Source organism: Equus quagga, chromosome 16 (assembly GCF_021613505.1).
Source record: "Equus quagga isolate Etosha38 chromosome 16, UCLA_HA_Equagga_1.0, whole genome shotgun sequence".
Taxonomy (NCBI): domain Eukaryota; kingdom Metazoa; phylum Chordata; class Mammalia; order Perissodactyla; family Equidae; genus Equus; species Equus quagga.
In genome coordinates, this window is record NC_060282.1 from 40,288,265 (window position 1) to 40,315,313 (window position 27,049).

At 39.9% G+C, this 27,049-nt stretch overlaps 1 protein-coding gene across 2 annotated transcripts in view; it reads right to left on the reverse strand.

Moving 5' to 3' along the window:
• The window catches only part of CPQ (carboxypeptidase Q), a 460,527-nt gene that overhangs the window by 18,868 nt on the left and 414,610 nt on the right, over positions 1-27,049 (reverse strand). The gene's annotated exons all lie outside the window — the stretch shown is intronic.

Here is a 27,049-nt window from a genome sequence, read left to right on the forward strand (position 1 = left end):
TTTGTATTTGTTTCATTTATTCTTTGTTCTTCTGTTCCTCCTTTCTTGCCTTCCTCCTATATAATTGTCTTTAAAAATTCCATTTTATCTCCTTTATGGCTTATTAGTTATGCTTCTTTTTTATTTTTTAGTGGTTGCTCTATCATTTACAATATACATTTTAACATCACAGTCTTAATTCAGATATTACTTACTTCCTATATTTAAGAATCTTACAATACTTACATTTCTTCTCCTGTCCTTTGTGCTATTGTTATTATACATTTTACTTCCTCATATTTATAAACCTAAAAAGTATCATTATTATTTTTGCTTTAAACAGTCAATTACCTTTTAAAGATATTTTATAAACAAGCCTTTTCTATGTACTCACGTATTAATTAATTTATACACTCTTCTCCTTTGTGCAGATCTGAATTTCTATCTGGCATCATTTTATTTCGGCTTCATAAATTTGCTTTAGCATTTTTTGTAGTATGGGTCTTGTGGAGACAATTTGCTTTCCAAATTTTGTCTAAAAATTTCTTAATTTCATACTCATTTTTGAAGGATATTTTTGCTAATTATAGAATCATGAGTTGGCAAGTTTTTGTTTGAGCACTTTAAAGATGTCATCCATTGTCTTCTCTAAGAAATTAAATTTACCAAAAATACAAAAAGTGATTATTCTTACTTTTTTCCCCTTTATGTGATATGTTTTTTCTCTCAGCACCTTTCCATATATTTCTTTATTTCTTGTTTTCAGCAAATTAATTATAATGATTTTCTTGTTATTTATCCTGTTTGGGTTTTATTGAGCTTCTTGGATACATTGAGTTTGTATAGTTTTTATTAAATTTTGAAAAATTTTAGCCATTAACTCTTCAATTGTTTTCTTCAGCCATTACTCTGCCACTTTTTTGGGGCTTCATTTATACATATGTTAGACTGCTTGATGTTGTCACACAGGTCACTGAGACTCTTCATTTTTGTTTGTGTGTGTGTGTGTGAGAAAGATTGGCCCTGAGCTAACATTTGTTGCCAATTTTCCTCTTTTTGCTGGAGGAAGATTGTCGCTAAGTTAACATCTGTGCCCATCTTCCTCTATTTTTTATGTGGGATGCTGCCACAGCATGGCTTAATGAGTGGTGCTAGGTCCACACCCAGGATCCAAACCTGCAAACCCCAGGCCACAGAAATGGAGCATGTGAACTTAACCACTAAGCCACCAGGCCGGCCCCAGAGACTCAGTTCATTTTTATTAGTCTCTTTTTCTCTCTGTTTTCAGTTTGGATTGGTTCTATTACTATGTTTTCAAGTTCACCAATCCTTTATTTGGTGTTATCCAATCTGCTGTTGAGCCATTTGATGAATTTTAAAATTTTACATATTGTACTTTTCAGTTATAGAATTACATTTTTTAAATAGTTTCCATTTCCCTTATCATTGTATTTTTGATTTCCTTTAAATTCTTGACTATGTTTATAATAGTTGTTTGTATTCCTTGTCTGCCAGTTTCATCATTCATCATTATTATTTCTTGGTCTGTTTCTCTTGACTGAGTATTCTCCTGGTCATGTGTCACATTTTCTTGCTTCTTCACATCTAGTAAATTTTTGATTGAATGGTAGATCTTATAAATTGTACACTGTTGTCTAGATTTTCTTGTCTTCCTTTAAAGAATATTTAATATTGTTTTGACAATTATAGATGTGATCTATCCTTTCAACGCTTGTTTTTTAAGTTTTGTCAAGGTGACTTTAGAGTCATCTTGATTCAAGAGCTAATTTAGCCCTACAATTAAAGTGAGGCCCTTCTGTGGTCTCTGCTGAATGCACCACATACTCAACAAGTTTGTTCCATTTTGGCTGATCAGAATTCAAAATCCTCCCAGCCCTGTGGGCTCTGGGAATTGTCCAGCCTCCAGCTCCCTGATAGCTGTATTTTGCTGAGTCTTGTGGAATTTTGTCTTATACCTGATCAGCTTAGTATCCAGCAAAAGACTTGAGGGGATCCTTATGCAGATTTCTGGAGCTCTTTTTCTGTGTAGCTCCCTCCTCTCTGGTACTCTGTCCTACAAAACATATCTGCCTCAGAATCCCTTAACTCTAATCTCTGTCTCTGAAATTTAGTGAGACTACTGTGCTATGCTTGGGTTTGCCTTCCCATGCTCCATGGTCTGAAATGTGCTTCCAGACAGAAACCTGGGGAAATCATAGGGGTTATCTTTTGTTTTCCTTACCTGAGGGGTCACAGTCCTCATCTTCCTGTAGTCCAATGGATGAATTCGTTGTTTGATATATTTTGTCTAGTTTTCTAGGCTATTTTATGGCAAAAGACAAGTCTAATACCAGTTTCTTTCTTATGGCCTGAAGCAGATATTGTTATTAGCTTCTTGAAGGTAGAAATTATGTGATGTGGTTCTCTTGCTTCTATATTTCAGCACCTGACAGTTGCTTTACTCATCAATATAGCACAGTGGTTAATAGCACAAATTATAAAGCCAGCATCACTGAGTGTGAATCCTGACTCTGTATGTATCAGCTTGCGACATGGGAAAGGATATTTTACTTCTCTGTGCCTTAATTTTCCCATGTATAATATAGGAATGGTAATAATTGCACCTAGCTTTTAGGTTTGTTTGAGCTTCAGTGAGATAATGAGTTAGAATACTGCTTGGCATAACGTTCAATATTGTAGCTATTGCCAATATTACTATGACTCATCATCAAAAGGCCAGTTAGCTTATTCCTGTATGACTGATCCTTCATCTTTTTGAAATCTCGTGCCAATAACCAGAGTGAGTTAGTCAACAAAATCACATAATATTGTTTCATTGTTGTCATAGTAAAGAATGATGTACCTCATCTCTCCCAGCCAATCATAAGTAACAAGGAACATTAAGCTCCTAGACTGAGAACAAAAGACCTTGACAAAAGCCACATATTAAGATCTAAGGAGATTATAAGTGCACCCTGCTCTTCATCTTTCCATCCAGGTTAGCAATGAAAAAGCGATGTGTGCTGCATTTCTATCAATGAGATTTTATTGGAACTGCACTGGCAGCAATAGATCAATAAAGGAACACAGCAGTGAATCTGCTTGTAAAGACTCCTTTTATACAGCAAATGATTGCCCACTAATTTATCTATGCCATAAACCTGGAATTTTGTATCTAGGGCCTGTAAATGGGCTGCACCTGGGCCAACGTTACTTTCAAAGACCAGGCTTGGCCTCCTCAGATGGCTGCTTTCAGACATGTTAAGCTCCTCCCTGGAGCTTTGAGGAAGTTCTTGGGAAAGAAGGGGTCCCAATATTTACATGTGTTAGGCAAAAGTTTGCTAATCACTTGTGCATGTGCTTAACCAGCCTGGATATCAGTCAGGCATACAAGAATCAAAAATGAATTAAAGTTTTAACATAAACAAATATCTTTGGTATTTGCTCTGCAAACTAGCCCATGTGCTACCACCACCACTGTTCTTATGTCTTGGGAGTAGTCCTTCCTCATGTGCCTGGAGGCCCTTCTCTCTTGGTCCTGGATTAAAATGGCCAGCTGTCAGGTGACCCCAGCAGAAATGTTGGCATGGTCTGAAGTTCATGTCTTATAAATGTTTAATGATAGTCTTCAGAGGATAAAGGGATAAAGACGCAATTAAAAACTCACTCTCCTGACTGGATACTGTGATTAAATTAGATTCTGGTGCATTATTTCAGCTTTTGATGTAGTGCCACAGTGCAGGAGTCTGTATGTTATCACTGATCTAACTAATCTCCCGCTGATGTACAGGAGAGAACTAATATCAAGGAACAATAACACATCAGCCATATTTTCTAAATCATCTGACAGCGTCTACCTTATGAATACTACTTTGAATTTAAATCATCTTTCCTTCAGAAAAGATGAATGCTTTTGTTTTCTTATCTATCTTTACATTTCTGTGAAGAAAGAAGGGGCTAGATTTGTATTCCGCTCTTCTTAGAGTATGAGAACCAGAGAACCAGAGAGAGCAAATCCTTTGCCTCAGATCATACAGTGACACAGAACATAAGAGAGTCCTGGACGTTGGAACACCAATCTTGTAACTTTTCTGCTAGATCAGGGTCAGCGAAGTAAAGGGCTAGAGACTAAATATTTTAGATTTGGCAGGCCATACAGTCTCTGTTGCAACACAGCTATTCTACTCTGCTGTTGTAGCATGAAAGCAATCATAGATAGTGTGTAAATGTAAATGAATGAGCATGGCTGATTACGATGACTCTATAAACAAAAATAAATAAATGTGTGTGTGTGTGTGTATACACACACACACACACACACACACACACATTTTTTTTTTGACACAAAACAGAGGATAGACTAGATTTGGCCCATAGGCCATAGTTTACCAACACTTGTACTAAATCATGGCCCATGTTAAATGCTACCTTAAGTTATAAGGGCCACTACATGACAGCAGAATGTGACATTGGTACCTGCTTCCTACATTATGACTTGATCTTCAGAAGAACCCTGCTACATAGGCTGTTAGTGACTTTCTGTTTTATATATGAGGAAACTAAGAGGCTAACTCATTTGTCCAAGGCCACATGGTTTTAAATGAAGTGTGAAGACTCCAGCATGAGCTTCCTGACTTCCAATATTTCTTCACTGCTAGCTGTTTCATGGGAACGTCTTACCTACACTTTCATTTTCAGATGAGGAAATGCTAGGACCTGGGGAGGTTGAATGACTTGTCTGGAGTCCATGGTCTGTTAGTGACTGCACCAGGACTAGAACCACCATCTGTGGGCTTCCAGGCTGGTATTCTCTCTCTTCACATTATTGTGAACATTTTCCAGAAAAAAAGGTGTTACTAGATAAGATAGTGGAATGTCCACTGTATTTCATTCTTTAAACTTCCTGAAATGATACCATTTAATAAATGATCTCTTTGATATATCAAATAGTATCCAAATACAGAATAATGATTTTTGATTCACTTTATATTTTTGAATCTCTAATTTTCAAATCCCAATCTGGATTATAAAACTTTTACTGGCACACTGTAGTACCTTTTGTTTAATTTTATTCTTTAATGAAGTTTGACGATTACATCTTCCATCATAGTATTTATCTCCTCCAATCCAGGGAATACGTGAACCAGAAGGAAAATAAATTGACAAAGAGAACTCCTTGATTCTAACTAGCACTTTAAAATGAGTAGGTAGGAATCACTGTGATTTCTAGGGTCTCTTCTATCTCCATCAGAATGTGGTAGATAATAGGGTGACCAAGTGTCCTAGTTTGCCTGGGACTGAGGGGTTTCCTGGTGTACAGGACTTTCAGTGCTAAAATCAGAAGTCTCAGGCAAACCAGGACAAGCTGGTCACTCTGATTGCTGAATAACATATGTTGAATGAATTGATCACTAACCATAACAGTGCATGCCTGGCGGTAATGATCCTCATCTGGAACAGAGACTGAGGACAAAAACAGGAAGGCTGTCCAGCTTCTTAGCAACACTTAACTGTGATAGGGCCTCAAGATTTTGTAGAGAACCAAACCTAACTATATTAAAACATCAAAGTATATATATATGAAAGAACAGCCCATTGACAAATATAAATCAGTCTGGAATATTACTGCCATATTTCCCACCCATTGGTGAAAATCATGTAATCTATGACTTAACCTAAAAAACATGTAAACAGAGAGGGCTTTTAGCTGCAACTATAACAGAAGGCATCTGCTCAACATGTAGAACTATCCACAAGCTACTGGTGATCATCAATTCCTAGACTCAACAGAGCATCCAGTTGCCCGCACAGGGTCCACAGTAAGCCCAGGAGGTGGTGCCAAGTTTCCAGACTCTGGATCTGAGGCCATAGGCCAAATGACACCTTTCTGAGATTTCTCTTAGGCCTCCTGCCATTTCTACGTTCCCCTGACAACTCTGGTTTTGCAAATTTGGGCTGGCTGAGAAGACTTGCTTTGGTTTCCCAGCTTTGGGGAAAGAAGCTTCTGGTGGTCCCATTTGAATCCAAGTCCCTCAAAGCTTCCTTTGTTACTGATAGAGTTCATGTTCCTGCCAAGGGGCTGTGCTTATACCACAGGTGTCAGCCACTCTCCCTGCCCTGCAGAATGTTAAAAGTAAATACTAGAAGGATCCACATGCATACTAGAAGGATCCACACAGGCCAGCAATGGAATAGTTGTTAACACAGTAGCCAGGCTTAAAAACCACAAATGACTAAAAACTTTGGAAAAAGCAATGTGAAGGATTTTCAGACTTTCCTATAGAAACAGTGACCACTGAATGCCTTATTCTAATTTTCAGTTACATCTGGTAACTGTTTATTTAAGAACTTGGTTAGAAAATTCAGTTTAAATATGCATCAGTGAATCCTGTTGCCATTATAGGCTGGCCAAACTCAGTAATGAGTCTGGCTGGCTCTGATTTCAGAGTCTGAATTAGCATATGCAGGGGACTGTCTCCTTGACCGTCAGTCTGTCCTTAGAAATTCTGACACCTACCTTCCTCAGGGACAGATAGATCTAGCCCTCTCCACGGCCTCCCAGGAGTCCAGTTACCTGCAATTCTCGAGACCTGGATGTCTCTGACTTTTTTCTCCTTACTTCTCACTTTGGCCTTCACTTTTTCTACATCCTTCATTGAGTCCATTACTCAAGACCCTATCATTTCTTTCCCTGTCTCCTTTCTTCCATTCTGCTTCTTCCTTGACCCTTTCTCCCCTTCCAATTTATCTCCTCTCAACCTCACCCACTTTTCTTTGTTATTTTACTCTCTTTTTAAATGTCCTGTGTTCATTACCTAATTTCTCTTCCTCTTTTGAAACTTGTTCTTTGTTTTCTACTTGGAATTTCTTCAAGCATTTTAAAAACCAATTATTACCATGTTTCTTCATTTTTAGTAAACTTGATTTTTAAACTGGAAACTCCATTTCCTTAGTGTGCTATGGCAGACAGGTAAAGACATAAATTAGCTAGAGCTGGTTGCAATAGGGAAGAGAAAGCCAATTTGTAGCTCTGTGCCAGAATGACTGTGAAGCAGGTGGCAAGTGGTATGAATACATACCTATATCCACTGTACTCACCAGATATATACAGCCTTTCCATGCCTAGAGAAAAATCAATTTCTCCTCATTGAATGCCAAATGAAGGCTGTCAAAGTCAGGTGCTGATCAACCACTTAAAGAAAACAAATTCAAAAATGGCACATAGCTTTTTGAAATTGCTCTGAAGTCCAGTTTCAGAAACAGGAGTCCCTGAGTCAGCTGAGAATATTCTTAAGGGTGACTAATGTCGATGCATTGGCTGAAGTGCCTCTGGTATAGTCTCCAGATCTCCAAACATTCTGCTAACATAAAATCTGAGCAACACAGGCCAACTAGCTAGAATAAAATTGCTTCAGATTGATAAGCCTTCAATAGCTTCCCTGAGTTTTCAGCAGCCTCAGACTCGCACTTGCCAATATAGCTTTTGATTACAAAACACAACAGTTGGGCAGTGCAGGTAACAATAATTATCTTGGTAATTAGATTCTGTCATGCACTGTATACTCAGGGCCTTAGGCTTTTGTGGAAACAGAATAGGCACCTGGAGTATCTTTTGAGCACTTGGTCTCTTCTAGTGAGCAGGTCGCTAATAAGCTCTTCCTGAAACAATGAGAAGGCAGATTGCCTCTCCTTTCACACCTTCTTCCTCCCCTTTCTGGTTCAGCAAATTTCAGTTGTGTTGCAGAATGGAAAACAAGGAAGAAAGCTGTAAACGAGGAGGGGTAATGGAAACTGTCCAGGAAGAGAAATCCAATTTCTGTCTTGTGCTCTACGCATTTCAAAATGGAAGTGCTACAACTCATTAAAGTGTCCATTAAGCAAACAATACAGGGAAACAAGATGGGGTTTAGGAGGCTGGGAGGGAGGAGAAGAGGCAGTTCAGAGAGAGGAAACAAGATGAGGGCATTATTTTTAAAGAAGACTGCAAAATGTTCACCCAGGGGAAAGAAAATGCCTGCGTACATTTCACTGAAGAATGAAGGAGTGGATCATTTCAATAGTGATAACTGCAATAACATCTCTATCGCAGCCACACAAAGATCTGTTGGTGTCTAACGAGACAGTGGAGAGTTTAGGTAATAGTGAATTTAATGCACTAGGAGGAGGTGTAACTAAATACTTGACACATTGAGTAGATGTGAATACATCAGATCTGTTGGAGTAAACATGGTTACCTAGTAATCAAAACAGGGACAGAGAGAAGGGGGAAGAAAAAAACACTGAATACTATTGTGTGCCAGGTACTTCCACGTGTGTTGTCTCATTTAGTCCCTAAGACACACAGGTATGGGAGTATTATCAGATTTCATTCACAGATGAGGAAAAAGGGCTCAAGAAGATTTGTAAATAGCCCAAGTTCATAGTGCTGCTCAACCCTACAGCCAAAATTTGAGGGTGAATCCCATCTGGCTTCTACCTTGCCATGCTGCCTTCCGAGAACACAGTCTCAGTACCTTCCAGAAAGGAAACCAGCACTTATGGATCACCAACCGTGAGCCAGCTACTTCGGAACATACTCTCACATTCCTCATCTCCTATAATTTCAGCTCCACCAACATGCAGACGATGTGACAGACAACCAGCATGGGGCCTCCTCAAAAGACAATTCAAATCTCCACCACAGCAATTACACAAATCTGGTGCCTGGGGTTGGGAGTATTATGAAATCCCCAGCATTTGGCACACCTCCTCAACAGGGAAATCTCATTTGAAAAGCAGAGGAAAGGCTTTGAATAGAAAATGTGTAGGAACCTAAAAGAGATTTCTTGGTTATGCACACACTGCCCTCATGATGGACGCTTCTGCTGCCCACACTGGAGCCAAGCTATGCAAACATTAAGTGTTTCTATAGACAGAATGGGCCTAGCTTTTGACGACAGACCTGATTTTCAATAACTTAGGAAACGATGGCACAAGGATGTGTTTTTCGGCATCTTTAGCAGCCTGGGTGAGAAGGCACTAGATAAGCTCTTTTCCTGGAACTTTAGGCTCCAGTAGATGATTAGAGCTAACATTTGTTGACCACTTGCCTACTGCGTGGCACTGTTCTAAGCACTGTATATATCTTCTCTCACTGAACTGCATGGGAACATAGAGGTGGGTCTGATTATCTCCACTTCAGGTAGAGAGATCAGCTACCTTGCCCAAAGCCACCCTCAGCTGGAATGGAGCGCAGGCATTTGCTCCAGGACTTGTCCACTCTGTTACTTCTACCACTTGGAAGTGGATTTTCTAACTCTTTCGAAAAGTGGGGATTCAGCCCACCATCAGAGAATTTTGCCATTCTCAAGTGAACATAGTGCCTATACGCTCTCATTTGTTATTTGCTTGATATCCTACAATTGCTTCTCACTACAGATTTCATTCATTCATCTTCTTACCTCACTCTAAACACATAAAGTCTTGTTTATATTTCTCTCATCTTAAAAAAACCCAAAAAACCATTCTTCTACCCCATACCCTCTCTAGCTACTACTCTAGCTCCTCCCTTATAGCCAAACCTCTTGAGAAGTTTCCTTTCTTGCCATCTTGATTTCCTCATTTCCCACTCACTTTTCAATCTACTTCATCCCCACTATTCCCTGAAATTGCACTTGCCAACCTCACCTTTCTGGTTGTTAAATCCAATGGGTAAAGGGTGTCTTTCTGGGACATTGGCCCCATTTGTGCTTCTTGAAAGCCTCTTCCTTTGGCTGCTGTCAGGGTCATCCCCTCTCCCAGTTTGCTTCACCCCCTGGCTGCCCCTTTTCAGTCTTCTCTATAGTTTCTCTTCACCTGCCCATTTCTGAGTGTCTTCAGCCCTCCTCTCCTCCTAGGCTGTCTAATCTGCAGGTGTGGCAGCATGACCATCGAGTACTGATGACTTACACCCCACTATCCCAGTCCTCTCCTGAGGTTCAACATATGTCAGACTACCTAAAGGATGTCTTGTCTCTGTCCCCTAACCTGAAGCTCTTGTGTTTCTTGTTTCTGTGAATGCACCAGTGTTATCCAAGCCTGAAATTTGCCTCATCCTTTTCTCTTTCCTCTCCCTCAAGTGTCACATCTTATCACCAGGCCATGACACTGCCAGCCCCTCCATCTTCTCTACCCACCCTCCTCTCCTCTTATTGAGGTCACCATCATCCCTTGTCTGGTCTTCCCGCCTGTTCTGGTTTTGCCTCTCCACTCCATGCTATTAAAGCTACTGCCAGAGTGACCTTTCCAAACACAAAAGGGGTTCTCTCACTCCCCTACTTAAGCTTTTGAATGGCTCCCTTTTGCTATGAGAAGTCCCTACTCCCTATTAGAACTTACGTGAAAGGCCTGTTACGATAATGCCCTTGCTTATCTTTTCAGTCTTATTTTTCATCACTGTCTCTTGCATTCTGCTTTCCAAACACACCAAACTTCTTTCAGTTCCTTATTGTGCCATGCTCTGACAGTTTCTGGGTGTTCTCCCATATGTCCCTTATGTGAAGCATCCCCCCAACCCATGTGTTTTAACTGATTTCTGGGTAACTTGTTAGCTTAAATGTTACCTCTTCTTTGAAGCCTTCACAGATCTATTGAGCTGGACTCAGTGCTCCTTTCATGTGTCCCTACAGCCATATGTACTTTTAATAAGATGGCAGTTAGGACACTGTTCTGTAGTTTTCTCTTTGTGTATCTATATCTCCTGGTAAATACAAGTGCCAGATGTGGGCTCCATTTCTGTCTTGGCTATTGTTGGATATCTAACTCCTACCATAGTGTCCAGCTAGAAAAACTTAAAAATTAAAAAAAAAATGTTAAATATTTTTGAATGAATAAATGTATCTTGTAGAGACTTGTAGAGATAAGGAGAAAGTGGAGTACCATAACCAGGTGAAGAGATGATCCAAAAAGGGAAAAATAAGGAAGTATAGGAAGGTAATATTCTTAGGTACTCCAGCTCTCATTTTCCACTGTTAAAGATGAAGGATTTTTCTGGAGTCCAATGTAGACAACAGGAATTAAAAGAGAAGACTCTGCTTTCCAGGCTGTCTTTCAGGAAGACATCTGGGATAACTGCCCGGAGTGTATGAGGGAACAGATGAGGTGCTGGTTTGTTTTGAGAGACAGAGAGAGAACAGAGCAAAGAAAACCTGCAGGTTGCTAGGCCCACTCTCTTGTCTTGTTCAAGATATTTGCCAAATTTAAGCTGACTGTTTCTAAGTCTCCCTTGGAAAATGAGCAGCCTGTGTATGGCATGAGGCAGAGCCATATTACTCAGTGCCTTCCCACACACCCAGAGGACTGAATGCTTTAACATGTGCTCTTGAATGAACTCAAGCTCTCGACTGACTAGTGAGTAATGAAAGATGGTCTGAAGCAATTTATTGCTTCAAGATGATGGCAGGAGGCAGACAGTACTGGTTAGAAGTGGAGTGGCTAATTTTGAGCAAGGGATGTCAAAAGAGAGGCTCTGTATAGCAGCTGGCCCTCTGGGACGTGGCCACAGACATCTGGGATACATTTGTCATTTAGGAAGCTCTCTTCTGCCCTGGGATGCCCTTATTAATCTAGAAGCCCTAGAAGCTAGGATGAGGGGGCATCACTCTATCCTGGGAAGGTTATAATAATAATACTGAAGGATGAAGTAGCTGTGGAAAGCTTCATAGAGATATTGGCATTTGTGCCAGGCCTTGAAGATTTAGCTTCTAGGAGTGAAAAGGGGTGAGCATTCCAAGTAAGAATTTTTCCCATACTATGGGAAAAGGCATGGAGGAGGATATGAACAGGGTATGCCCTGGGAATAACAATTAGACTAGCTTGGCTGCAGAGGCGGGCTCCCATCATAGAATATTGGGAGTTAAGACAGGACAAAAATATGCTGCAGTGTTCTACAGGTAAGATCAATGGCTCATTTACCCAGCTTCAAAAGGCTGAAAATAGCTATTTTTTTATGTTGGTAAAGGAACCCAATAATTTGTATCACTTGCTGTTATGAATCTGATAAAAAGCCTTTCCAGAAGACCGTAACAAATGGCCACAGGAGCCCTGCATTCAAGCTGCAATATTGTAATATACCGCTGGGAGAGTCAGAGCATATTGATTTCCTTGGGCCACTCAGCTGTCTGCACAGAATTCCAAGAGCCCCTGGCTCCTTCACTGGGTTCCATTTTATCCTGTTTTGCACAGATTTAGGGAGGGCCAACTCTAAGGAAGCCTAGACTGTGAGTGTGCAAAGATGACTGAGGCACAATTGCAGTCCTTAAGAAGCTCAAGTGAAGAGGGAGATAAGATGCTCTAATAATGCAGGGCAACATGTCAAAGAAAAGCATGAATGAGGACGCAAAAGTAGGAGATAAATGTGGAGCAACTGGAACTCCCATACATTACTGGTGGGAATATAAAGAATGAAAAATGGTAAAACCACTTTGAAAAACAGTTTGGCAGTTTCTTACAAAGTTAAGCATACCTCTACCCTATGTCACAGCAATTCCATTCCTAGATATTTTCCAAAGAAAAAAAAATAAAACATGTACCCACAAAAACTTGTATAAGAATGTACACAGTAGCTTTATGCACAAATGCCAAAAACTGAAAAAAAGCTAAATGTATATTTAACAAGAAAATGGATTAAAAAAATTGTGGTATATTCACACAATGGAAAGTACTCAGCAATCAAAAAGAATAAACTACTGATAAATGCAACAACATAGATAAATCTCAAAAACAGGATGTAGTGCTAAAAACAATATGACACAGTACTCTGTGTGTTATTCCATTTATATGAAGTTCAAACACAGGCAAAACTAATCTCTGAAGATAAAAATCAGAATAGTGGTTGTCTCTGGAGATGGGGGTGAGACTGGAGTTGACTGGAAAGGAGAATGAAGAAAGTGTCTGAGGTGATAGAAATGTTATGTCTTGATTTGGATGGTTGTTACACAGGTGTACATGATTATCAAAACATCAAACTAGGTGCATTTTACTGTATGTCAATTATATCTCAGTAAAAAATGAAAAAAATAGGAGTTGGGTAAAGGACAGCACGGCTTCATGGAAATGCTGCCGTGAGCAGGCTGCAAAGAGAGTAAGCCTCAAAGAATGGCTGGGGGAAAGGCAATCCAGGGGATGAAACAGGAAGATAGAAGGTCAGAAGTTGGGCAAGTGTACTGTGGGTCTCAGGAAGGGCAATGTCGGGCATGGGAGGGAAGGCCAGAAAGGTAGGCTGAGGTCACAACAGTGGGGGCGGTGGGGAGAGGCGGGTAAGAGCAGAAAGCACTGACAACATATGCCACAAGATTCACCAAGGAGAAGATAAATAGAAAAATAATCTAAAGGGATTAAAAAGCCTAGGGAGTTTTTGTTTGTTTCTAGGCCAAAGGGCAGAATCACTGAGGAAGAGATATTGAAGAGAGGAGTTCATTCATAGAGCAAGGTTCTGGTAGATAGGATGATTCACCTTTAGAAAGGAGGGGGAACTTGCTACCTCTCTGCCAGGAGAGAAGATAGAGGACTGAGTGAAACTGTGAAGGATGGGGGAGAAGAAAGTCATGAGAGCTCATGATGGATGTCCTCTAATGTCTCAATACAGTGAGAGGAGAGACCTTCAGTGAAAGTGACAGAGACATAGGGCTGGGGATTGAGGAGCATGAAAACAGTTCAGAACGGGATGCTATAGAGAATTCAAAATGGGATTTTCTTGAGATGAATGGAAAAATTCTGAGAGTTATATAGCATGGATTGATAGTGGAAATAATTGCCCAGGCTGGGGACTGGCAAGGCATGGAGAATGAAAGCATATGGTGGCTGTTGAGAACACACTTGAAATGGGTTGAGAACACACTTGAAATGGGTCATTGCTATAGATGGGGATGAGATCAGGCAGGGTCAATGGAGATTATGGAAGAGTCAAGGGTCTGGAAGTCAGGAAGAAGAGCAGGTTCAGGAGGCATAAGAAATTTGTTAAGTATAAGGCAGTGTTGATCAGTGAAGGTGGTTTTATGGCTCAAGATGTTTGGAGGAGAGCAGTTCTGGATGATGATGAGTTCCAGGGTTATGCTGATAGATGGTTGAATGGTGACGACATTCAGCACTGGAAGTTGGAGTGACTAAGGATGATGGCAGAAGACCTGTGGGAGGGAGACTGAGCCAAAAGCTGAAGTCCTTGAGAAAATGTGGTGATGTCCCCACTTAGAAGTTTCCCTCTCTCCCTAGGTGAACTGGAAGTTGACCTGAGCTTTGGTTACAAAGTACTGTTTTAAATACGATGTTATTGGTTCTATTTAACTCCTTTTATTCTATGAAGTTGCAAATGCTTCAGGGTATGTTTTGTCTTAATGAAGCTGATCTTAATCAAGTCTCTATGAGTAAAACCGAAGTGGTTTTTATTCTCATTTTACAAACAGATGAGGAGCCTTACTTCAGTGCCCTCCCTATAACCTTCCTTCCAATTGGAGGAGGAACTGGGTGCACAAAAGTAGTTGCTGAAATCACTTGACTATTCAGAAAATGATTGCATTAGACAAAGGGCACAGAATGTTACAGGTTTTAGCACCTGAAAACAAGTCACATGTTTTGACACTTAAAAGAAAATTTATGAGAAGAAAGGAGTTGTTTTCTTCTCATTCGTCTTTCTAGTTCTTTTATTTATTTATTTTATTGGACTAATTCCTTTAAGACTTTAAAAATCAAAATTCTTAGTTAGGGACTCCCAGACTCCTATATCAAGAAATATATTCAAAAGGCCAGTGGAAGCTTTGTGGTGTATCGTGAGTCAGAAGGAAATGGCAGCAGAGGTGTTTCTACAGCTTACTGATTGTGTATCTCTTGACAAACTACTGCCTCTCTGTGTCTCGATTTCCTCATGGAGAAATGATGCAAGTGAAAGAGCTGTTCAGTGTAGGATATAAGTATTTAATATACTAAAAAAACAGTGAATCATTAGGGGGTCCTTAAATAGAAATTAAATTAACAATAAAAGGTCAACTTTGACCTGAAACAGCACTCAGGCAAGGCATTCCTAATCAGGGATCTTCTAGAAATGAGTGCTGATTAATGAGTTGAGAACTTCCACACCCTCCCACCACCACATCTACTTCCTCAGCAGCATCAGCACCCACCTACTCTGCCTTCCTGCCTATTACCATAGAAGAACTATTCAAGCTTATATCCAAAGCCAATTTCCACACATGTGATTAGATTCTCTTCCCTTTTATTTACTCAGAGAATTACTTTAGTCGTTCTTTTCTCTTCCACATCATCTATTTTCCCCTCTCTACTGGGTTGTTCTTATGAGCAAATAAACATGCTATTTCTCTATCTTAAAAATCTTTTTCTCTACTCCATTTCCCCACCAGCTCAGGGAGCCAGTGAGAGGCCCCCTGGCTTTGGCTCTGTGCCTTAAAAGGTCATATTCTGGTCCTTCTCCAGCCACACATCTCCCTATGGGCTGAGAAGTCTGTTGGGCCAAGAAGTGCTTACCCAGAGCTGATGCTTCCTGCTTTCTAGACCATCCTTTGGGTACCCCGCACCCCAGAGTTCACTGTCCACATGGTTCTTATCCCTTGACAGGGTGTCATGGTCCTCTTCTCTGGGTCCATCTCCCGTTAGGTAGACCATGCTGCCAATTAACACACTCCTAGTGATATTCAAGGGATGGTAACTTGTGGGAGTGTGGACAGAGCTTGGACGTGCAGGCTGGGGTGTCCCCACCCAAGCACACAAAGCCCCTCACAGTATGGGATGGAGTTGGGGTATGGAAGGGAAGGGGTGTGGGCCACAGGCCCTTTCCCTGTGCTACCAAGTTATGGCACAGAACACCAAAGTCCAAGAATTCTAAATATGAATATGTTTTTCCAGGTTCTTATGAGAGTATATTTGTCAATGTAATGGGAAGAACATACTTTATTTAATACTTTGTTAGCTTGATGCATAAATTTTACATATTGAAAATATTGTTTGTAGGCCTCCATTTTTTCTTTTGTCTTGGACTTCATAAATATTAGGGGTGCACCGCCTATCCTAATACCCTAAAAAGGATTATTTAAAAAGAAATTTCCCCTTTGCAGCAAAATTTCATGAAAGCATGATCTATAATCAATAGCTCCAATTTCTTTCCTCCTGTTCTCTCTTAAACACACTCATATCATCACCATTTATGTGCTCTTCACCATCTATTAAAACTGCTCTTGTCAAGGTCACCAATAACTCACTTTGCTAAATCCAATGATCAGTTCTCAATTCTCATTTTACTTGATGTTCCAGCTGCATGTGACACAGGGGCCACTCCTTCCACCTCAACATACTTTATTCACTTGCCTTCTAGGATTCCACTCTCTTTGGTTAACTTCCTATCTTACTGTCTTCTTCCTCACCTCTTTGCTGATTCCTTTTTTTGTCTTATCCTCAACCACTTAATGTTGGAATTGCCAGGGCTCAGTCCTTGTACCTCTTCTCTTCTCTATACTCATCCCTTATGATCCATCCAGCCCATGGCTATATTGCTGATGATTCCCAAATGATTTCTCGAGCCCACACCTCTTTCTTAGCTTCATACTCTCTACTTGACATCTCCACTTGGATATCTAATAGGCATCTCAAACTTGCATGTCCTAAAATGAACTCCTGTCTTCTTTCTCAAACCTACTCTAATCACAGCCTTCCACATCCCAGTTTATGTCAACTCCTTCTTCCACTTGCTTAGACTAGACCAAAAACCTTGGAGTCTTTTGGAATCATCTTTTACTCTTGCAATCTTTAAGGAAATCATATTGGTTCTGCATTCAAAATATATCTAAAACATGACCATTCCTCACTGCTACCATACCCTGGTCCAAGCTCCCATCATCTCTTACCTGGACTACTGCAACAGCCTTCTCACAGGTCTCTCTTTTGGTCTACTCTCAATACAGACACCAGCGTGATATCATTTAAACATAACAGATCATGTTATTCTGCTTAAGATCCTACACTGGTTTCACCATTTCGCTCACAGTAAAAGCTGAAGTCATTAGTAGTATTCAAAACCCTACATGCTCTAGACCCTGAAACTCGCTGATCTCCTCTCTTACCATTCTATCCCTTATTCACTCAGCGCCAGCCACACTGGTCTCCATGCAGTTCCTGGAGCATGTCAAGCATGTTCCTGTCTTAGCATGTTGCTCTGGCCATTTGGTCTGCTGGAATGCCCCTCCCTCAGCTATCTGCTTAACTCACATCTTCACCTCCTTTAAGTCTTTTTAAGTCTCATCTTCTCAGAATTATTTACCTTGACCACTCTGCTTACTATCACAACCTGTCTCTCTCCACCTCTGGCACTCCTAATTCCCCTTATTCTTCTCTGCTTTTCTCTTTTCAATAGCACTTACCACTTTCTAACATTCTATAGTTCACTTATTTATTATTTGTCTTTCCCACATCATCATCCAATATAACTTTCTGTGATTATGGAAATGTTCTATATTTGCACTGTCCAATATAGTGGCCACCAGCCACACATGGCCATTGAGCACTTCAAATGTGGCTAATGCAACTGGAGAATTTAATTTTTAGTTTTACTTAATTTAAATTTATATTTTAATTTAAATAGCTGCATGGAGCTAGTGGCTACCATATCAGGAACAGCTCTAGAATCTGAGTGCTGTGAGAGCAGGGAACTTTGTTTCATTCACCAAGGTCTCCTAAACACCTAGCAGAGTGCCTGACACAGAGTAGGTGCTTAATAAAAAATGTGTTAATGGATGTATGATCAAAGTCCAAGGCTAACTTTTCCAAGGCCTTTTGGTCTATCACTGGTGGAACCCAGGAACTCATCACTTAGGAAACCTCCCTCTTTCCCAGCATATCAAGGAAAGATCCAGAAGTCTGGGCAGGAGCTTTTTCACAGGAATGCCCTGTAAATACACAAACATATAAATCTATAAAGTATTGCACCATCCCAATGGTGAGGAAGATGAGGGCACATTTCAGCATTCATTAATGAAAAGGTTGATATCACAGAATATAAGGTTTTATGCAATTGCATCCTGGAAACCAAGCAGAGTAACCACATACCTATGGAAATTTATGTGATTTTGGCAGAATGAAAGTACCGTATAGGAAATTAAATAACTATAGAGTGAATGATATTTTAAAAGCTATTTTGGAGATAAAATATAAAATCAGTCTTACAATACCAAATCAAGAGTTTCAAACTGTTTCCTTCCAAAATCTTATTTTGAAGATCCATAAGACCAATGTTTTCAGTTGTACTAAGGTAGTGAAGAAGTTACAAGTGCTTTACTAAACTACGATAATACTAAGGATTAGGCAAAACTCTGCTTGTATTATTTGCTTAGTTCCTTAGGTTCCTAGTAAAAGTAGCAGATTGTTATGTCTGTAATTTACTTTAAAACATTTTAGCATATATTTGTACACCAGTGTTCATAGCAGCATTATGCACAGTAGCCAAAAGGTGGCATCAACTCAAATGTCCATTAATGGATAAACAGATACACAAAAAGCAGTATATACATATAATTAAATATTATTCATCCTTAAAAAGAAATGAAATTCTATCTTTGAGCTTGCTAATTCTCTCTTCCATATGATCTGTTCTATTTCCACTGCTTTCTAATGCATTCTTCACCTCATTTATTGAGTTCTTCAACTCCAAAATTTCTGTTTGGTTCTGTTTTAGAGTCTCAATCTCCTTCGTAAAGTATTCCTTCTGTTAACTCATTTTATTCCTGTGCTCACTGCCTTTCTGAGTTAGAAATGAAATTCTGACATATGCTACAATATGGATGAAACTTGAAGACATACTAAGTAAAATGAGGCAGACACAAAAGAAAAAATACTGTATGATTTCACTTACATGAGGGAGCAGAGTAGTCAAATTCATAGAGACGCAAAGTAGAATGGTGGTTGCTGGGTACAGGGGGAATGGGAAGTTGTTGTCATTATTGTTTTATGGGTACAGAGTTAAGAGTTTTAGTTTGGGAGGTTGAAAAATTTCTGGAGATGGATGGCAGTGATGGACAACAATGTGAATGTACATAATGACACAAAAGAGTACAAGTAAAAATGGGCAAAAGGGTAAGTTTTATGTTATGAATATTTTATTACAATAAAGAAAATACATCAGCATGTGCAGCGTGATACTATGTAAGCCAGTACTTAGGTTAAGCTATAAGCAAGTGCTGCCTGCATTCTAATCAACAAAGCACAATGCAGGGATGGTCTTTCCAATTAGCTACCACAGGTTTCTGTTTTCTGTATCTCAATCCACAAGCAATGCTTTGCCAATTAACATACTAAAAGTCAAAAATAGGGTTTTTTATTGATGAAATTAGTAGTCTGCTACGTAGCATAGTGAATGTTAGAGATGGGCTCTCAGTGGAATTGAAAGTATTCATTATATTCATATGTGGATTAGCAGAAATATTTTAGAGGCATTCCTCACACTTGCTCCGCAAGGGCATAAGAACCCAGTTAGGCCTAGAGCCTTTAGCCTCAGGGACGATGGTCTTGGCTAAAGCCCTAAATAGTGCTATGCCCAGCCAGGAACACTGGGAGATCCTGGATCCCTGATGGTAGCCATAAAGGCGGCTGAATCCTGTCCTTGGAATCTTCATGATGGCCTTCAGTGAATGTTTTGTGCAGGATAGGGGGCAGAGCACCTGAAACTAGAGAGCTGGAACATACTCAAGTTTACAGAACAGGTCACATGAACTGTGTATATTTGTGTTTACTTGCTAATAAATGTTTACTGAATGGATGTTTTATATGGGACAGTATTTGCCTGAGATTTCTGTTAATTATAATCTAGTAGTGAATTGTCAGCTAAGTAGGAAACCCTTACCTGAAAACTTCTTCAGAAGCTAACACGATTTACCAAAGAGAACCTAAGGGTCACACATGAGAAAATCAGCCCAGGTCAGTTCACAATCACAAGCATAGAGGTCAGAGGGAAATTCTAGTGTCAAAGGACGTGAGAAACCAAACCATGAAGAATTAGATTACTAATACTGGGAATACAAAATGGATGGTTTAGTTACCTCTTCCCTGATTTTAGAGATAAAAAACTGGGGCTCAGACACGTTGATTTTCCCAAGTGCAAATGAATTTCATACGTAGAAACTAAAGAGAAACCTTTGATATCATAATTATTTAAGAGCTACCAGTTATTGAGTGATTATTATATGCCAGGCATACCAGTAGGTGCTTTAACACGTGATTGCTAATTTTCACAAAATCTCCACATAGTGAGTACTACTGTCCTATTTTCAGAGGAGGGACTGAAGTTCCGAAAGGTCGTGCCAGCAGATGCGGTCAGTGCCTCCATGCACAGCCCCATGGCACTCATCATTCCTCACTAGATGTAGACATCTCACTGCAAACACTCACTCAGGGAGTGGAGCAGGCTGGAAGTCCTGGAGATAATACCCCTCGTATCAAGCCCTTGGCCAATGATGAAAGCTTCCTTCCCCTAGGTTGAGTACTTCTGTGGCACGTTCCATCCTGTCTCCCAGATCCCAGAGTACACCAGTGGCCCACAAGAGTAACCTGCTCCATAACAGACTGCTTATTAGCTTCCTTCCATTCTCTGACTCATTTCCTCATTCTCTATCAGCACTGGGATCACCTTTCAAATGAACTACCTGCCTCAAATCCTTGACTCAGGGAATGCTTTTGGAGGAATACAATCCAAGGCAATCATGTAATTTTCCCAAGGTGACCCAGCCAACCATCAAGTTCCAGAGTTGGACTGTGACTCCAGGTCTACTGTGTTTGAGATGCATGCTGCTCTTCTACTCTACATATTTGAATTACATCTTCCTTCCTGAGTAAGTAGAGATAAGATAGAGGTGAAAATAGAATGGATGTTACAGAAATAGCTCTTGAGTTTTCTCAATGATTCATTTGGTTAGCATCTCAAGCTCTCATGTCCTCAGAGTTTATACTCACCACTCTGCATCATAGCAATATGGAACAAATTGCCTGAATGATGTTCAATAATCTGATTAGTCAATGTGGTAGGTTGAATAATGGCCCCCAAAGATGTCCACAGTTCTAGTCCCCAGAATCTGAGAATGTTACTTTAGATGACAAAAGGGAACTTTGCAGATATGATTAAGTTAAGGATCTTGAGATGGGGAGATTATACTGGATTATCTCGTGGATCCAATGTAATCACAAGGTCCTTGTAAGAGGGACCTAGAGGGAGTCAGAGAAGAAGGCAATGTAATGAGGAAAGCAGAGATTAGAGTGATGCACTTTGAAGAGGGAGGAAGGGGCCACAAGGCACTAGGAGCCAAGAAAGGTAAGAAAATGAGTTTTCCCCGCAGATCCTCCAGAAGGAACCATCCCTGCCAGCACTTTCACTTTAGCCCAGCAAAACTGATTTCTGACTTGTAACCTCCAGAACTGTAAGAGAACAAACTTGTGTTGTTTAAAGCCATTAAGTTTGTGGTGATTTGTTACAGGGGCAACAGGAAGCTAACACAGTCAGCAAAAGCATTACCAGTGATAATAATAGGTAACATTGATTCATCCCTCACCATGTCTGGGCACAGTTGGGCACTTTATGGGACCATTGAGCCTCATCCCCCCTGCAGCCCTTTTGAGGAAATATTTTTAATCTGCTCATTTTACAGATGAGGAAACAGACTCAGACAGGTTCAGAACTTGCCTCAAATTACACAGCTAATACCCGAACTCAGGCCTTTCTGACCCAAAAACCATGTTCCTAATAAAAAAAGCCAAAATCTGATTCCTTGAAACTGTGAGTAAAAAGAGGTAAGTGAAAGGACACATTGCCAAGGCTGCAAGGCAGCTGGCCTTCAGTCACATGTCAAAGAGAAACAGTGACATATGCAACATTCCTGTTGAACACAGATCACTCTGCTCCTCACCCTGTTTTCCCAGCACAGAACCTCTTCCCTCTTCCTCTCTATGTTTCTGGAAGAGGACAGCTTAACCCAAACAGTACTGCTGTTGCACAGGGATAATTTAGTAATTAGGTATTTTGGTTTCTAAGGTCTTCTTAGCTTCTGGCTTCCACCAATGGACAAGAATGGACAAGAAATTCCTCCAGCAGCTTTCTTGAAATCAGAAGTGGCTTTGAAAACCCAGAAGGAAACATATCCTTTTTACTTTTTTTCAGTTTGAGTGCATTTTTGTTTCTAAAACAAACGAAAAACTCAAGTGATCACATTCATTTTAAAAAGGAGCATGATTTGACTGGTTCCCATAGCTAGATCTTGTCTCCCTAACTATACTACATTGCATGCTCTTCCAGAGCTGGAAGTAGGTCTTATATACCTCTTTTTCTCTCTTTAGCACCCAACATAAGGTGAGTTTTTGATAAACAGAGAGAAAGAGAGAATGAATCACCAGACTAATGAGTAAATAATGAAGAGCCAAGTAAGTGAAGAAAGCAGTATGTGGGAAGAGCGGTTGAGATATTACTTTGACATAAGTCCTGTATTTACATATTTTGATCATAAGCACTTACACACTTGCAGATCATTAACAGTCATAAGGGAGTTTCTTTGTTTGAAACTTTGTAGAGTCATCCTTTACTTTAGAGACAGTAAGTAGTTTTCATTTTGCCTATGCCAACTCTGACCCACTGATACTGCCTTCCAGAACCTCATATGGCAAAGAGAATTAGTGGCCAAATCAAGACTCAGCTGGAAAGAATGTGTGATTGATTAGTGATGTCTGCTTTGGACTCAGAATAAGAGAATTATGGAGTGCTGTGTATTTGCTGCAACCATCTGTAAAATCTGATCTAACTGTGGGCAGAACATACTGCCCAAATTTGTTTTTAGACAATGCCATCATCTCTGAAACTATCTCTACTCTATGGATAAGCAGTTTTCACTTCTGCTTCTTCAATAGTTTCTTTAACTGACAACCAGCAAATCTTACTTTTTGCTTTAGGCTATACTCAGAAACAATGACTTTAATTTGAGAATGTATTTGAAAAGAAGTTTAAATCAATGTTTGTCAAGTTCTCTGAAGATAAAGAATATTATACATGCCAAGAATCATTAACAATAAAGCTTTGTCGAACATTCCCTAACAATCCAAGTGTGGTTGGGTATTGTTCTAATCAAATTCCTTCACTGACTCGGTGAATGAATGGATCTTTACTTCCTACATAATAACTTTGTGAAATGAATGTATGCAATTCATAATAATTTAAATTAATTACACAAATTTAACTTCAAAGTCACTTCTAAAACTTACTTAGGAATCTTAAAAGAATTTTTCTCTCTTGTCCTGTTTTGAAATTATTCAAGAAGCAGTCATTAGATTTCATCTTTTTACCTATTCTTCCCAGGCACACATCCTAGGGCTATTCTATGAACCATTTTCCCACTCCAAGAAAACTACCAAGAATCAAAAGGCCACCTAGAACATTGTTTTCATCAATAATAACAATAATAATACTATCTTTTAAATAGCTTAAGTTTAAAACCTTTTAATCTATCATATCTTCTTGATTTTTATTTAATATATGTCCTATAGTATTATTCCAAAATTATAGATATTAAATGAGGCTAAAAGAGGTTATTGAATAAATGGCAGAGCTAGGACACAAACCCAGATGGTGTGACATACTCCCATGCCTGATCTTCCTGGTTTCTATTACATCACATTGTGATTCCTTTGACTCAAGTTAAGCCCAGTGCACCATGGTAATTTCCTCCTCTACTACTTGCCTCTTCTCTTCTCCTTGCCTGGTCTGCCCACTCCTCTCTTCTCCACCTATTCAAAGTTTATAACTCTTCATGGCTCTGCTCAACTCTACCGTCTTCATACATCTTTGCTATTCTCACAGAACACCCTCCACTCTTACATTTTTAATACCTGAGGACACATTCCTCTATGCTGTTCAGTCTCCATTCAGCAAATAATTCTTGAGGATCTACCATATGCCAAGTACTACTCAGGCACTAGGGATTCGGCAGTGAATAAACTCTCATGGAGTTCACGTTGCAGTTGGGATTCCTGCTTCTAGTGTTCACATCTAGATTTTAAGCTCCTTTACAACAGTACCCATGCTTGTGTTTTCTCTCTGTCTATGAAGGAGCAATGCAATTTTACTGCTGTATAGCTTATCACCTAATTAATAAGGTGGTGTCCTGGTGGTGTACGTCTATAGCTAGCTAATGTCAGAGGACTAGACAAGTAAACCAGCTCATTCTGTTCTCCCATAATGTTCTAACTCTGGGAAATCTACATTACTGTTGAGTAAGGTGCTTTAGCAATTCTCTAGGAGGGGACTTGTAAAGGAATTATAAGGAGGAATTGCCTGGAGATTGGTTTCCCACTTATCTTAAGTAAGATCCAAAATATCCGTTTCTCAGAGATATGTCCAGAAAGTCTCACCATACTTGGGAACTACATTTTAAGAGGTTTTGAATTATTGTGCTCATTAATATGCTTTTTCCTCCTTTGATCTTTTCCCTGAGGACAACTAGAGCTGCTCTTAAAACATTTCAGGAGTGGTGAGAATTTAGCATTTAGCATTTCTTGCTCAGAAAAAACATATTTTAAGACTTTTACTATAACCAAAAACAAGGGTGGAGTTGAACCCACCAAAACAAAACACCTTTCCCACCCAAGGCTGATAGGAAGTGATCAAAGAGGGAGTTTTAGGACTTCTTCCAGAGAATTCATCTTGGGAAATTTGGCATCTTGAGTGTTTAAAAATTTGGTTAAAAAGATACTTGGTTGCTAGTTAAATTAAACTTATATTTAACAGGCCTAGGGCAGTCTCCTCCACAAAATTTCTCTCTGAATTTTGTATACATACATATGCAACCTCACATTAATGTAGGGTTTAGTTTGCATGTCTCCCTTGAGGGATAATGGGATACCGATGGCTGTTTCTGGGACCTGATTTGCATAAATACCTCCTTTTCCTTATGGGAGGACATGTGAAGGGGAACTTGGGACTACTGCCAATTCTTCTAGCTACCTAAGAGCAAACTTCCTCTATAGGCATGTGATGTGAACCCCTAGGACAGCCAGAGCCACTCAGATAGTATGAGAACTCTCTTTGTGCCAGGGAACACAGTGAATTTGTGTCATGCCTCAGGACACAACCTAAAGAGGATCTTAGTAATAAGCAGGAGTATGGCACTGGGTTATACTATCTAGACTTATCTCTCAAAATTAATCCTAGGGATGTTTGTAGAAGGTTTTTGAAAATACAGTGTGTCCCTGGAGAAACATGTAGGGTTTCTGGAGAGAGTTGTTGTCTAGAGTTGGTATGGAGAAGGGAATATGTCTTCTCTTTGAAGGATCTAGAAGCAGTTTGAGAGGGAGAAAGGCACTGGAGAAAACTTTTTGGAGTTGGTGTTAGGACATGACATGGTAGGTCTGCCCCCTACTAGACTGAGCATTTTGAGAGCAGAGACTATCTTGTTCATGATTGACTCCCCAGGACCTAGAACAGTGACTGGCTCATGGTAGAACTTCAATTAATGTTTCTGAGCTGAACTAAATGGGAAGTGGCAGCAGAAAGCTATGATCAAAGATGAAGCAGACAGTACAAAGTTGGGAAGACTATAATATGTGTGCATTCCCAGCTCTCTCTGCCAACCTATTATGAGGCCCCTTTGATATCTGGGGGGGAGGTCGGAGTAGGGGAGAACAGGGAGACTTTGAAACTTTCAAAATACTCAGAATAACTGGAATAATGAAGAGGATAAAGGCTGTGATAGAGACAATGCTATGTGTTCACCAAATCGTTTCATTTTTCTCCTGGACACATAGGAAGGCAACATTTCCTAGCTTTCTTGCACCCGGAAAGGGCTATGTAACTTGTTCTCAGCAACTAGATTTGGGCAGAGGCCATGTGTATAGTACCTGACTAATACAGAGGCCACCGTGTTAATTATAGGGACCTTGAACCTTCTGGTTCCTGACAGAGTAGGAGTAGAAAATGGGGATTACAATCAGGTACATATTTGCATATGTGTATACTGAATCACAAATGCAATTTATTAAGCATTTTCCATATGCAAGGTATCAAATAAATAGCAAGGCATTTCAAAATGATTTTTTATGTACTCATAAATTAAAAGAAGAGAGTCTAAGGCTGACATATTCATCCAGTAGTCATGTCACAGTTGGACACTACCAACTTCAGGTTGCCTTTGATCATTAACTATTTTCCCTAAGAAAATCCATCCAAAAAGTAGTTCTCTACTTAGAAAAGAGAACAGACTCATGGAGTAAAAGTCCTTTCAGTGTCCTGAGAAACCCACAGAGTAGAAGAGCCAGACTCACTGGGCTGCTTTCTGGGCAGCAGCAGCACAACAACATAGTTTGGGAGAAGGGTACCAACAACCTTCTCAAGACTAGAACTATGGTGTTCAAATGTGAGGCCTCAGGATAGCTCAATTCTCTCTTGGGATGTTAAGGTACCATTAAAAAAAAAAAAAGCTCAACTCATTGCCCAGGGATGTGGGTACAGATAGAAGGCACTGACTAATATGGTAATGGACTGAGTTCTGGGAGGAAAGCATAAGTCCATTTAAAGTTTCCTGGGGTGTACTTCCTTGACTCTATAGATACCTGCCTGGCAGTAACCAACGGATTCTGAGCCATTAGTGACTACATTCCCCTATTCCCTTCCCTGTAGGGAGAAAGGCTCTGCCCAAGCCTCTTGCCTTTGTTTTACTCCTTTGGCATAAAGCATGGTAATAAGCAGTTGTTGTTCTACTCCCTACAGCTACACTCTAAATCCCATCCACTCTCTTCACCCCTTGGCCATCTTCACCCATTAGGACTCAACTTCTCAGGCAAATATCAAATGCCACCTCCTCCAAAAAGACCTTCCTGAGTTTTCCCCAACCAGCTTTGAACTTACTCTCTTTTCAATTTCCATAGCAGTTGTAAGTTTTACTATTTATAACATTTTGCCTAGTTATTGAGATATGTTCATATCTTATTTTCCTTTCTAGGTCGTAAACCTGAGGGAAGAGTTGTTTTTATTCAAAGACCTAATTCAATCACAAAGTAGACATATAATAAATATTCTGGATTGACTTTCCAG